This window comes from Meleagris gallopavo, unplaced genomic scaffold (assembly GCF_000146605.3).
Source record: "Meleagris gallopavo isolate NT-WF06-2002-E0010 breed Aviagen turkey brand Nicholas breeding stock unplaced genomic scaffold, Turkey_5.1 ChrUn_random_7180001932530, whole genome shotgun sequence".
Lineage (NCBI taxonomy): Eukaryota > Metazoa > Chordata > Aves > Galliformes > Phasianidae > Meleagris > Meleagris gallopavo.
In genome coordinates, this window is record NW_011194582.1 from 1 (window position 1) to 978 (window position 978).

The 978-nt window shown below is 63.3% G+C and overlaps 1 long non-coding RNA gene across 1 annotated transcript; it reads right to left on the bottom strand.

The window, feature by feature from the left end:
• Nucleotides 1-72: 72 nt before the first annotated feature.
• Nucleotides 73-933, bottom strand: LOC109364875. The gene is made up of 2 exons (XR_002110626.1): nucleotides 601-933; nucleotides 73-425 (listed from the first exon to the last, which is right to left on the bottom strand). It is a non-coding gene; the product is annotated as an uncharacterized LOC109364875 (long non-coding RNA).
• Nucleotides 934-978: the final 45 nt, after the last annotated feature.

Below are 978 nucleotides of genomic sequence, written 5' to 3' on the forward strand. Positions count from 1 at the left end.
GCAGGCAGCAACGCTGAGGGGCCGGAGGAACAGGGGCAGGGAAACGGCACCTACCCTGCCTACAGGGTGGCCTTGGGGTCCAGCGAGCTCCATTTCCCACTCGGGTGCGGGGAGGTGGCTCTTGCCCTCTGTACGGGGGGCCACGCTCCCCAGGCAGCCAAAGGAGCAACAAGGCAAAAGGCCAACGTACAGCAAAGACCCGAGCCCTGCTTACAGGGAGGTCGCCCAGCACAAAGCCGGCCTGGTCACCCAAGGTGCCGGCAGCGCTCTACCGAAATGTGACTGTGCCCCTGCTGACAGGGAGGTGCTTTTGCCCAGAGAGCCTCTCTCTTTCGCCCCCATGCACAGGCTTCCCCTTCCTCCTCTTGCTCGCTGTTGCCTCCCGGAGTCCCACTCACTGCTTCTTCTTTCTTCTGCAGCCGCTCCTGAAAAATGAAGGGCGCCATTAGACCTGAGGAGCAACAACCCCACCACCCAAAAGACACAGGAAACCCAACATCCAGGGGGAGCTCGGCACACGACCACCCAGCCACAGAAGCCCTTACAACCCCCTGTACCCAGTTCCTCCCAGCAGAAACCCCTGAGAGCAGCTATTCTCACCCATGCCAATGCGCTGCGGAGCTCCAGCCGGTGCTGCGGAGGGTCACAGAGGCGGGCAGACTGGGCAAATGGAGCTGGGCTCACAAAAAGCAGCGGCCAAAGGGGCGCCTTCCCTGCTTACAGGGGTCCCCCGACGCTGCCTCCACTGCAAAGGGCCTAGGACTCCAAGGCACAGCCAATCCCTGACTTACAGGGCAGCCTCGGTCCGTGGGCAGAGGGAGGCTCCTTCTCTCCCACTCTGGGGCACCTTGACCCATACCCCACTAACGGGGCGTCGCCCCACACAGGCTGCCAGCAGAGCACAAAGGCTCCCGCACCCAGACCCTGATTACAGGCGGGCGACGACACCACGGAGCCACAGAGCTCGGTTTCCCCCCC